Source organism: Hesperophylax consimilis, chromosome 17 (genome assembly GCF_061612785.1).
Source record: "Hesperophylax consimilis isolate HC1 chromosome 17, BYU_Hcon_1.0, whole genome shotgun sequence".
Taxonomy (NCBI): Eukaryota; Metazoa; Arthropoda; class Insecta; order Trichoptera; family Limnephilidae; genus Hesperophylax; species Hesperophylax consimilis.
This window is the reverse complement of record NC_142852.1, coordinates 12,796,677-12,810,475: the sequence shown is the minus strand read 5'-3', so window position 1 is coordinate 12,810,475 and position 13,799 is coordinate 12,796,677. Positions and strand designations below refer to the sequence as shown.

Sequence of the window (13,799 nt, the reverse complement as noted above, 5' to 3'; positions counted from 1 at the left end):
TTTATTTATAATAATCACGTCTGAAAGGTTATTATACCTAGTTTTTAGTTCAGTTTTTGTTCTTGCAAAATGATCAATATTAACTAATATAGAAGAACATGTATAACACACGGGAACAATTGGGAATTTCGCGCGCGAAAGTACGTTTGCCCAAGACTTCCTAAGTAATAAAAACCATTATCTGAAGGGTTAATGCACTAATATAATTTATTAATACTTATTTTAGGTAAAAGTCCTAAGTTTGTAAATAAATAATTGAATAAATAAATAATACATTAAGCATTCTGTATATTTGCCCAGCAAATTCAAGAAGTGCATGTAAAATATGGTGAAAAACCTATAAATGACATAATTTTAAGACTTACCTTTCTATTTGAGCTACTGTTCTAAGGTTTATTGGTTCTATAGTCGGTGAAGTCATTTTTTAGTTCAATAACGGTATATATTCGCAATTAAACGTATTTTTAGTGGAACAATTTCGTTGTTAGAAAGCAACAAAAAATCAATATGGCCGCACATTTTGACTAGCCGGCTCCTGATTGGTTGACAGTGAAGATTGAACATTCAAGACCTCAACCTTCTGCGGGATGTTGAACAAATATCTATAAACTTTTTAAAAAATATTATATTCATATCTTTGAGTGTTTGAATGTTCAATATCCAGGAGATTGAACAAATAAGAACTGAAACATTATTCCGTGAGTGGATATTGGCACTCGAAAAATGCTTAAAATGTCACTTAAAAACCAAAAAAAATATGGTTTTTTGAGCTTCATTAATGAGCAAAAGGCTAATGAACATATTGGCATTCATAACTCAGTTTTGCAAAAAAAGGTTTATTGAACATACAAGAACTAGGACAGCGATTTGATTTAATGGAACATGCAACTTCTTTGACCAATCTTCCTTGGTGATTAGTATTTTCAACACACATTGCTTAGGTATGTTTTTCAACAGGTTAACAGATTTCGTTCGGCCCGTCTGTTTGTGGCAAAACGAGACAATGGAGCAGACAATTGCTAAGGCCATTGGATGGGGTAGAACTAGCCTAGGTAAATTATATATTGTTAATGTTTTACAACTCTAAACAGAAGTGCACTAAAGTAACATTTATCAAACTATTTACAACAATTTACACATGTTTTTTTGATTATTTAACCTTCACGTATTAATAGACCTTACTAAAATTCCTTAATTTCTCCTTAAGTTTACCTTTTTTAATGTGAATACAGCACAATCGTACCAACTGATTCCAACCGTCTGAAGCCAGGTGTATGGCAACGCCAATAGGTGTACGTAGTGAGGATAAAGGAGATGGGGAAAATAAGGTAAGGATATAAGTGTGGGTGTCCACATCAGAGCCGGCCCTGAACTAAATGGCAACTGGCGCTAGTCATATTTTGGCTCCCCTTTTAAAAACGTCCAACGTCCAACTGTTTTATTTACCAGAACTTCCTCTCCTCTCCGCTCAGCATCCCCAAATTTAAAAGTATATAAAAATAGTGCAGTAGCGCTGCTTTCGCCACTGGCGGTAGAAAGGAGAAAACAATTAATGATTTTCCTTATTTCAGCTGGCAGTGACTCGGTCACCTTGCAGGGGGTGGAGTTGTCTTTCTTCAGCAACCAGCAGTGCCGTCAGAGCTTCGGAGTGACGAGGACCATGAAGCAGGGTGTCATCCCGCAGCAGCTCTGCGCCGGCAATTCTGATGGCGGGAAAGACACGTGCAGCGTTAGTATAATTTTCTTTCCATTTTTACACACCTACTATTTATTTGGTGGACTATTTTAGGGACCTACCTACCTATTTGAAAATTACAAAATTTAGTATTTTAAATTAAATTTTATAAATTTTGTATATTTTATAAATTATGAAATTTTAAAAATATTGAAATTTTATAAAATTTAATTTTTTTTTTAACCTTAGTAAAGGTTTTATTTTTTGAATACTTTATAAATAAATTCACACTATTTATGGGTGTTATATTTGATAAAAGTGTGATTTTTTCATCTAATGGCATTAGAGGAGTACTGTGGCCGGTGTGAGTTCAGTATTTGTGGTGCAAGAGGTCCGTTGTCCTGTAATATCGTAGCGGTTTACCGTAAAGTAATTTGTTTATCCTTCAGGGAGACAGCGGTGGACCTCTCACTATTAACCTGCCAACCAATAGACTGAAGGACTGTATCCATCACCAGGTTGGAATCACCTCCTTTGGGATTGGATGTGGTTCCACCATTCCCGCCGTGTACACTAGAGTCACTCAATATCTAGACTGGATTGAGAAGATCGTGTGGCCATAAGTAAGTACGACTCAAACTAACCTAACAAAACCATACATAACGTTGCTACGACTTGTTCAAGATACCACATGGCAAAACAAATGTTCTGGCATAGCATGACATTACAGTAGAAATTGTTTTATTAAATGAAATTTTAAAAACAATAGATGTTATTAAAATTATAACAAAAATAAATGCTGTTAAAGAAAAAGACAGGTTGATTACTACACGGCATAATGTTTACTGTCAGAACAGAATAATGCAACTAGTGGAGTACCACAGGGTTCAATCTTGTTTATACATTATATTATAAATCTTATTATTTTATGATGTATTTAAATATAACTTTTTTCAATGCCTCCAACTTTTTAGAATTATTTCAAATATTTATCATTGTAATATTCTCCCAACAAATTGTTGATTTGATACAGTGAAAACAGACTTCACTTAAATATATCAAAAACCTATTGTCAGATTTTCTCGAATAAAAAATCCAGTGATCTTTACTGACAACATTGATAACAATGCTCTTAAGACTTACAACTTTAAGACTCGGGCATCACTTTTCAATCAAATCTTTCATTTGTTAATCATGTTGGGATTAATAGGTGGGTTAACTAGAAATTTCAACAATATTAATAGTTTTATTTATTTTTTTAATTAATTAAAGATTAAAACCTCAAACCGTACTATTTAATTATTGAGGACAATATTAGCGATTCCTAAATGAATATTTGAAACAGAAAAATCAGATCATAAAATAGAGTTAGTGAATATAGTATGCTTAATTACTTATCTCATAACGCCAATAACGCCCCTCATAGCAGAGAACCTGACGTTAGCGACCCGTACTTTACTATACTATACTATAGTCCTTTCTATCGACATATGTAATAAACACCATTCGTGCCTAAGAGATAAATAAAGAAAAAGCCTTCGTTAATCTCAATATTATTTTACCAAAAATGACTGCTTTCTCTGCTATTTTCTTATTGAAACTTGGGTTATGTAATCGAGACGAAATATAGAAAAATATTTATTTTTCAGTTAAAAACGATGTGAGTATTTATTTTAATTATTTGTCCAACAATTATTGGGAGGCTAGAATAAGGAAGAGACTTTCTCTTTCTCCTTTAGAAGAACCGTAAACAAATTTAATCTCAAATGGTTCTTCAAAAGAATTAATTGTATTATTGATTTGTCTACTTTACTACGATTGCCTTTCAATAAATATCTCCTCCCGTAGACTAGGAAATAATAACCCGCTCTTCCTTAGTCAACACTCAACTAATTATGGCTACATATATTATAATAAAATATTTATGGATATATCTATCTATATAAATAAAAATGTAAATGTTCGTTTGTTCAAAATCTTAAATCTCCGAAAGTTCTTATTTATTTATTTATTTTATTTTATTTATTGTTTGTTTGTAAATATAACATAATACAATTAATGAACTTAAAATGTCCAACTAGGCGATTGCCCGTTTTAGGACATTCCAATATGATAATGTTTTTACATGTAAATTATAGTAAATTATAGTGTTGACTATTCTGTTGTTAAAATAATACTATGTATATTCATATTCTAGAATACTTTCAGTTATACCACGACATATTTTACTATTGTTTAGCTGACATAATAAAGTAAAGAAATATTAATAGATAAAAACAAGAAAATGAATTTGAAAATGAAACTGAATTGAAGAAATTCTGTTGGTAAAGTAATACAAATGTATATTCATAATCTAGTATATTTTCAGTTATACCACGACATTTTTTTTTTTTTACTATTGTTTAGCTGATATAATAAACTAAAGAAATATTAATAGATAAAACAAGGAAATGAAAAATAAATAAAAAATAAAAAATGAAAGTAAAGAAGGAACTTTTCCTTTAAGGAAAAATATCACGAAGAATTGAGCAATTTTCGAACTTTCTTTATGTAAAAATACAGTTCCTGTAATGCTAATATAATACCAATATAAATTAAAATGTAAAGAAGAATGTAAAGAAAAACAAAATTTACAATTCAATTACTGTTTTTTAGCATATTCTCGCATTCAGCTCTCCCCAAGACCAGAAGCCAATTGTTTACCTGCATACGCAGAATATTAGTACTCTTTTCCTTCCATGCATCAGGTATGAGATTGAGCAGTTTAGGGCCTAAGTATGAGAATTGTCTCTGTGCTAAAGATGAGGAAGTGGTGGGCGGAACTGTTGGGTTTTTTTGCATGTCTTGTATTATGACAGTGGTTTACGGAAGCTAAGTAGTGCCTCTGTTTTTGAGTATGTAATATGATTTTCTTCATGTATAATTGTCTTACATCAAGAACATGAAACTCTGCGAACAATGAATCGCTGGGGTACCTGAAAGGTTTTTTCAGTATGACTCTTATAAGCGATTTCTGGGATTTAGCTAAGGGATCGAGTATGGTTTTAGCACAACCTCCCCAACCTAAGGAAGCATAGTCTAATATGGAATTGAACATTGCAAAGTAAATTCGTTTCAAATCATTTAGACATAGAATATTTCTTATTGCTATAAACAGATGTGTAAGTTTCCTGACCTTTGTGGAAGTAAAGGCTATGTGTTTGTCCAATCTCAGAAATTTATCAATGATAATTCCTAGGTATCTTATATTGTCCACACATTCTAAGGTATTGCATTTACATGTAATAATGTCGTAACAATGGTGTATTCTAATGTTAATAATTTCTTGTGGTTGACCCGCTTGAGTTGAACTGAAGCAGATGAATTTCGTTTTATCCGAGTTTAGAGTGAGGAGATTACTATCTAGCCACTGTTTAACTTTGTTTATGCCAAAGTCAGCTTTACTGCAAGACTCATTCCAGGTTTTGCCTTCGAATAAAAGTACTGTATCGTCAGCAAATGTAATAATGTGGTCTGCAAATGAAGTATTACATAAGTCATTTATATAAACATTAAACAATATGGGACCTAGTGTACTTCCTTGCGGTACGCCATATTTAATATTGGCTGGATCACTTAGAGTACCGTTAATATCCACTCTTTGGCTCCTGTTTTCTAGGTAACTAACCAACCACTTGAAAATTTGACCCTGTATCCCAATTCGCTGTAGTTTATTCAGCAGAATTTTGTGCGAGATAGTGTCGAACGCTTTAGCTAGATCTAAAAAAAGTGCAATGCATTTACTACCTTTATCTAGATTATTAGAGATGATTTTTGTCAAATTAGCGATGGCGTTTTCAGTGCTTAAACCTTTGCGAAAGCCGAATTGTCTACTAGAAAGGATGTTGTTATTTTCGAGATAATGGATGAGACGGTTCTTTACAATTTTCTCCATAATTTTAGAGACAGAGTTGAGCAAGGAAACAGGCCGGTAATTATGTATCAGTGATTTGTCCCCACTTTTATGCAGTAAAATGACAATTGACTGCTTTAAATGGTTAGGGAATTTCCCTGATTTAAAGCTTAGATTCGCAATGAACGCAATCGGTATGGCTATGTATACTTTAATGATTTTTAGAAGATTTGATGAAATCTTATCGGGACCACATGCTTTTGATGACTTAAGGTCGTCAATTATCTTCATGACTTCGTTAGTTGAAGTTGTGATTGAGTCTATTTTGTGACCGATCCTAGGGATAGTTAAATTGGCAAGAGCGGTTTCTGATTTCTTACACTTATCGAGATTTTTTTTCGCAAGTGTGTCACCCACAGATGAAAAGTAACTGTTTGCAAAGTTTGCCATATCTTTGGGGACTTCAGAGTTTGATGTGTTAATGTATAGCGATTTTATTTCAGAAGATTTATTGATTTTGGATTTGGTTATATTGCGAAAGGTATCCCAAAAACGTTTTGGATTGCAGTTGTTTTCGTAAGTTTTTTATAATAATTTTCTTTCGCCGATGTAATTAATTTCTTACACAAATTCCTATACTTTTTATAATAACATTGTAATACAAAATTCTCAGGATATGTTTTTGCCTTTTCATGAAGATGATTTCTTCTGTGAATCGATTTAACTAGCCCCAGGGTGATCCATGGTGTGAATTTAATTTGTTTATTAGATACGGTTATATTACTTGTGTGTTTTGATATATACTCGTGTAGTTTGATAATAAATTCTTTCATTGCTAAGTCAGTATCTGATTTATCTAGAACATTTAGCCAGTTTTCTGCGCTCAAGTCCTCAATTAAATTGTTGAAATTAGTTTTAGCAACGTATTTAATTTTTGAAGAAGTGGGAGGCTTGTTTTTAAGACAAAGAGATGTTGTATAGTGGTCTGAAATAGTTGAGTGTATAACAAAAGTGTCAATAAAGTTAATATTTTTTACATTGATGTGATCAAGACAGGATTTACTCGAGCCCTGTTCACGAGTAAAGCTGTTAATAGTCTGTGTGAAACCATTTTCCGCGAGTAGACATAGATAATCGATTGATTGACGGTGGTAGTCAGGGATAGTGTTAATGTTTAAATCTCCCATTATTTTTTTTTTATTTTTTTTTTATTTTTTTTTTTTTTATTTTTTTTTTTTTTTTACAGTAATACCGCACAAGAGTCCCAACTGCTCCCGTCTGGAGCCAGTGAGACTATGGCATCCCCAATTGGGGTATGTTGTGTGGCTGAGGGTATTGGGGAGGGGAGGGAGATGGGGAAGAGGAAGGTGGGGAAGTACCTGGCTATTCAGATCTGGTCACCAAACACGGCTAAAGCCATTTCAAGCAACGTTTCAATTCTGAATGGTGGTCTTACACCAGGGCGATACTGAGAGTATCTTCCACTCTGGAACGTGCCGCAAATATACTATATATTATTTTAAATTAATTAATTGTGAAATAACACAAATTAATCAAATAAAATTTATTTGCGCACGCCGGGTTCGAACCCGCGACCTTCGGATCTGTAGTCAAAAGCGTATACCACTAGACCACGCCGGCCGTCAATTATAATTTATAATTATAATTATAATTTACTGTTCAAATTTTTTCGCATTGTTTAAAATTGCTTGCAATGAAAATAGGAAGGGGTCAATATTGATGAAGGAAGGAGATCTGTAAATGGCAAATATGCATATGTTATTATTCAATACTATTTTCATACAGTTTGATTGTGCTAAAGTAATTTCCTCTACATGAGCTTTAATTCCGTCCTTGATGTAGATAACAATTCTACTAGATTTGTTGAGGTTGGTTGTGGTGTGATATTCAGAGTAATTGTGGATTGATTTTACGGTATAGTATTTATTTAACCAGGATTCGGTTATTATTATAACATCGAAAGATGAATTAAATAGATCAAGAAAAATTGTAAAGTCATCGAGATTTGATATGCTTCTAATATTCTGGTGTATGATTTTTAGACTATATGAGTCCCAGTTATAGTTGTTTAAATTCTCCAGATCTCGAATTATATTCATATTAATGCTAATTACAGAATCATTGTAATTATCCGAAGGTAACTGAAACATAATTATGATTAAATTTACTATGATGTGTGGTGGTGAACCCGTAGTTCTTTTGCGAAAAGTCAGCAAACAAAAAGTTAAAAACGAAAGTGTAAATTACTGTGTTGTTAATCAGTGTTTTATTAATATATTGTATAGTAGATTGTGAGTTCTGATAATTCGAGTATGATGCGTATTTTACTTTGAGATGAAAGTTGATTCCACTAATTATATTAGATATAAAAGATGTTATAAAAGATGATGGTGTTGGTATGTTTCGTAAAGAGCAATCTAAGCAGTTGATGATTATGTAGATATCTGTCATGAAGGCTGCAAATACAATAAATATGAAAACAATAAAATCAATAAAATGGACAAATGCAAAGTATGTGCTGATTCTGTAGAGGAGTTGATGCGAAAAAAAATGCCAAAAAACAATAATTAAATACCATAACATGCGAAAAATGCAAAGAAGAACCAATACTAGGACATATTTATGTAAATTAAGATTTTTTCCAGATTTACATAGATTTGCTGGGAACATAATCTTACAAAGACTCTCGCTGCTTGTGATACGTACATATGAGTTTGATTGAAGCACAGAGAGAGAGAATAGACAGAGTGCATTATTATGAGATAATTAGAGAACATTATATAACATGAATGATAATGTTGATACATAGTATTCCAACTTAAAATATATTTTAACCGTAAAGTGCATACTATAGTGTATAATGCTTCTGATTGTAATTGTTAGGTGTGATAAAGGACAATAATTGAATTTAGTAACATGTGAAAAATGCAAAAGTATGATTAAAAATGTGCGTGGGCATTTGTAGCGGGATTTTTTCCCTGATATATAAACATTATGTATACGTCTGTTGTATCCTAATGTTAAATACAATGTGCTAATCACGGATGTCGAAAACTGAATATAGAATATATTACCTTGAATATATAATATTCTGAAGAGAATTATGAACTGACTCCTAATTGCCCACGGATTGAATGTATTGCCGCACTTCAACGAGCGAATAATTAAATACAAGGTAGATGTACCACTCTCATTTCTAGCTTGTATAAGTAAATGGATCAGAACCCGGTAAGTAATAATGCGGAAAAAATATGTAAATAAAACAGTAGTAAAGGTTTTTGAGAAATACAAAAACATTATTTTGACAGAGCTCGAGCATTTGTAGTTAATGTAAATTCTGTAAATACAAGTGAATATAATAAAAGTTAACCAAAATAAAAAGATTATTGAAGAAAATAGGAGCATCATATAGTGAGTAAATAAGATATTACTACTCTGATTCCTACGAGAACATGCAGGAAGAATAATATTTACACAGTAAACAGATATTTTAAAGAATACTAAAACAGCGTGGTTTTTGTTGCTTAGAGGAAGAGTATGGTTAGAATTTTTAATTGTAAGATTCGCAATTTTTATAATAATTTTGATGTTACTAGGGAAAGCTACTAATGAAAGTAAGAATGAATTATTTTGATAAATATTAGGTATTATGCTTAGGGTGTGTGAATAGTATATAGCGGTAATATTCAAATAAAAACTTGCAGTGAAAGTATTATTTATGGAGATATATAATTTTTTTTTAGAGAGAGTTAATGAAACGTGAGTTACAGTCAAAGGAGGTAAAGTATAATAAAAATAGTGAATACTGATATAAATAATTTTCACACTGATATTGTTGCTACATGAAAGAACTCCTAAAAAGAGTAAGAATGCATTATTTTCAATTAAAACATTATTATTTTTAAAGACAAAGAAAAAGCTCATAAAAAAACTTGCGATGAAGATGATATTATCCGGATTATTTTTGTTTAGCAGTGCAGTAAATGTTGAGGTACTTTTTATCATCTGTCACAGTAGTTGGCGTTTTTCTCGATCAAGATCAGTGATGTTTTTAATCGTAATAATTTTGGATGTATCCGTTTGTCTTAACAGAATGCGCCCCGAAGATGACCAAGAGTATTTGTAGTTATTTTCTCTGGCGAATTTTTTAGTTTGGGAGAGTAGGAATTTTCCTTTTTGCGTTAGATGATCGGACACGTAAATCCGTTTTGCTTCTTGAGATAGCCCTAGATCTGCTGTATTGAGTTTGCTTGAACTGGAGGTAGAGGATTTTTTATAGTCTTTGACTTTGAGTAGGAAGTCATGTCGAGATTTAATACTATTGAACGACACTATTACAGATCTGGGATTTTTTTCGGACAGTTTTGGTCCTAGTCTGTACATTTTATTGTTTTCAGATTTTAAAGGTATCGTGGTATCTCCGTAATTTATGATTTTTGATATTTTTTTAAGAGTTTCCATAATATTTTCATTGTTTGCTTCAGGGATGCCTCTGATGTCGATATTGCACATCTTTGTAATGTACTCCAGCCGGTCAATTTTGTCGTCCTGATGAGAAGTAGTATTTTCTAATACAGCGTTTTGTTTTTTTTTTTTTAATTCTATCATATCAGTAATGACCCTTTCTTGCGAGGATTCAATGTCAGTTAATCGTTTTTTTAGAAGGTCTTGCTGATCCGCTAAAAATTTAAATGAATCAAGGATTTTTTTGTTTTGTGCGATAATCGAATCATATTTTTGTTCCACAAAATCCATTATTGTTTTTTTGAAATTGTTTAATTCTAAAATAAACTTATCTGACGTAAGTATACCGCTTGCGCCATCTACGGTTGAGGAAGGAAATTTCTCTGCGTCTGTTGACTGCTCGATTGCAGATTTAGAAGGTTGAGTTAGCTGTTTGGTAGGTTTGCCGGTAGATGGTTCTTGATCGATTTTTTCATCACAATAATTCATATTCCTGGACTTTTTTTTAATAAAAGCTTTAGTGCACTTTTTACATTTCCACTGAGAATTACGAGCACCACGTATGTTTTCACCAATCTCTGCACAAACAAGATGATAGCCATTATCACAGACAACACAAGATATGAATTCGGCTGGACTGTCGATATTTTTGTCACAAACGATGCATAGTTTATTCATGTTGAAATAAATTTATAAAAAGTGATTTCGCTGTGAATAAAATTGATTGAATGATGTATAATATTGATAGTTACAACACAGTTTAGGCACTTTTGTATTTTTTAACAGCTGGCTCGTTTTAGTACAGAATGACAGATTTATTTTTATTGTTTGTTTATTTTTTTGACAGTTAACATGCAATTTCTTTGTGAAGACAAAAAAACATGAAAAAATAGCACTTCACAAGATATAAATGCACTGATTTGAAGCGCGGTCTTTGATTTCTAATAGTTTAGATCTTTGAGTTTAGTACACTTCAGTTTTATGTTGATTTTTATTAAATTATAGCAGACGTAAGAATATGTCAACACTAGACTCAGTAGGTAGGTGTGGAATGATTGCACTTCACTGATTCTTCAATTCTTCACTGATTGCTTTGGAATTTTGACACAACGTTGTATTTGAATACGCATGTGTTTATATATATTATATAGATGTTACCTGTGATGTAAAACCAAAACGCGCTATTGTTTCTCTATCTGCACACACAGCCTGAGCCACATCAACGCGTGGCGGGGTACAGCTAGTATATAATAAAACCCCTTCACAACTGAAACTGTGGGAATAGTCATCCTTTGGTCCAAAAATAGCAAAATGGTTATCAGATTTCAGCAGGACAGTTTTGGAAATAATAAGTTAATACGAGTACTTAGTTGTATGTTCGTTTTTATTTCTTCAAACTCAAAAAAAAAAATTCTTACATAATCAGATATTAGATATTACGTGATATTAATCAGATATTACGTGCCTAATTATTAAGTACAATTAATATTACTTACGAAATAATTAAAACGAAATAATTAATATACGAAATAATTGATACGTACAAAAATAATTTGGTAATACCTACCAAACAACTTAAATAACCAAAGAAATTGATGTTTAGAAAAGGCACTGCCTAGTTAGAAACTAATGTGGACTGGGCCATAATGTATTCAGGCCTGCATTACAGCTTATCCTCGACTTTTTACTTGTATTATTACATATCAATATGCATAATATATATAATACCCGTGTTCACATTATTTGTCCAATGATATAAATGTACAATAATAAATAAATAAAATAAATTCATATTTTTCCAGAATACGTACCTAGACTGGTCAACTCAAACCATTACCTTGATTTTTGGTACAAGTCTAATTGATTTTTGCCTGTCACTAAGCAAGTGAATAAATACTGGTAGTAAAGATAAACATTGAAATTGAAATCGATTAAAATATCCGATGGAATTCACACATTGAAGAAATTACAAATAAAATCGTCAGGTACATATAATCCGTAATATCCTCAACACAAACGACATTAAAAAGTGTACTACGCTTTGTGTCATCCTATAATAGATGAATTATCCTGAAACGCTGTGAATACATTAATCGCTAATCTCCCAACCATTTTCGGAATTCCCCAAGGAACTGTCCTTGACCCTACACTGATTCCCTTCTTCGTTAATGATTTCTGCACCTAATATATGATGTATACATTCAATTCATACAATTCTTTGCTCCAAAATTATCAAAAAATGTACGCATCGAAATTGAGCATACCTATTATTGAAGAATTCATTCAGTCTCGACACACTTGTGAGACAGGCACAGTAAAATACGTATTAAATTATTTATATGACGTACCTAATAATAAATAATATAATTAATAATAAATTGCAATTATAAATTATTGTCTTTGAATTTTAATTACTCCATCACGTTTGGTTTCAACGACGTTCAAGGTGGTTCGAAAACCGCAAATGAGTTACGGAGACCTAACCAGCTTATTATTACTATCATTAAGGGAGTTGGAAAGGAAAGGAGATGGGAATGATATTGGTTGTATTTTGAACGGTATATCTAGTATTTTTAGCAGGTAACCTAGTAAAGGATCAAAGTTACTACACAATATTTATAATAATATTAGAAATCAATATTAGAAATATTTTAAATATTCGCGTTTATTCCTGGAAGTGGGTTAATTTCAACTTTCAATTTCATTCATTCGTTTACTTATTCATTCATTCGAGAAAACAAAATTGAAATTCAAATATATGTATTTAAAACTGAAGTAAAAAAATGGCAAAGAGAATTGAAAGATAATCATCAACTTGCAAACATTATGCAGACAACTAGACACTCATTACAAGCATACAATACCCCTACACACACATTATGTATAAATATATAACTTCTCCCCTTACATGCAACCAAAGATTTTTATTGGGGTACATCTTTATATTTAAAAAAATAGACACATTATTTTGTGAGGACTGTGAACTCGGTGACACTATTCTTACACTGACTGCATATAAAAAGCTGTAGTTAACCTGTAAATACATCTAACATGTATCCATCGACAGCCTTATTCTAGAAAACAAAATTATTATACCTGTACTTATAATATACTATACGAACAACCCCAAGCTTCACAGTCTTGTAAATCACAGTCACACGACAAGACTAAGAACAGGACAAAGAGTGATAGTGCAAAAAATTAATACAAGGTGTGGACCACGATTTCATATATTCCTAGCACCTAAGGTATATAATGAATTCAAACAACAACAACAGTAATAAACGGACTCTATTTAAAAGCTAATTACAATATGGCTTATAGAAAGTGGCAGAACAGATTCGGAAAACTTCCTGAATAAAATCATGGTCTGACTGAATTGAAAACTGGACTGGACTGGATAGGACAGGACTCGAGGACTGGAGATGCAGATTCAGAGTCTGCTGTTATGCAGCATGACGTCTCCAGATTTGCCTATCAACACCGAGGCACCCAAATCCGTTGTGTTTGTTTTTTTTTAATCTTATATGCATATGATTGTATTATTATATAATATGTTCTTATTTGTGTTATGTTACCACCATGATACGGGCATTTCCCTAGTTTGGGGTACTGAGCAGTATATGTTTTACTTTTTTTTTTTTTTTTTTTTTAAACAAACAACAAACAATGTTGCACTCCCATGAGTTATCAAACTCATTAAGGGATCGCCAATTGGTAGTTTTGAAATAGAAGAGTAAAAAAAAT

At 31.9% G+C, this 13,799-nt stretch overlaps 1 pseudogene; it reads left to right on the top strand.

The window, feature by feature from the left end:
• Positions 1-1,376: 1,376 nt before the first annotated feature.
• On the top strand, positions 1,377-2,298 carry LOC149416016 (serine protease snk pseudogene; annotated as a pseudogene).
• Positions 2,299-13,799: the final 11,501 nt, after the last annotated feature.